The following is a 331-nucleotide window of genomic DNA, read 5'->3' as shown; positions in this document are numbered from 1 at the left end:
GTTTTTTAAAACAAGGCAAATACATAAATGAAGAATTATGAGAAAAGAATGAATAACAGATAAAATACTAAATGATGCAAAATGAGACAACAAAAACTTTACAAAGAAGAATGCACAAGACAAAAAGAAGAAATACTGAAGACTGAAGACTCGCTGTGACTGAAGAAGGAAGAGAAAAAGGAGAGAGAGAAAAGATACCTGAAGCGGGTTGGTACCTTAAAAACATGGAATGAAAGAATAGACTGTAACCTATGGGCATCTCCAAGGCAGACCCGTAAACCTCTTGCAACCGTACGGACCGCGGAAGCCATCCAACATGGCCTTGTATCAG

The sequence above is a fragment of the Triticum dicoccoides genome, chromosome 7B (assembly GCF_002162155.2).
Source record: "Triticum dicoccoides isolate Atlit2015 ecotype Zavitan chromosome 7B, WEW_v2.0, whole genome shotgun sequence".
In the NCBI taxonomy this organism is placed as follows: Eukaryota; Viridiplantae; Streptophyta; class Magnoliopsida; order Poales; family Poaceae; genus Triticum; species Triticum dicoccoides.
This window is presented reverse-complemented; position numbering follows the sequence as displayed.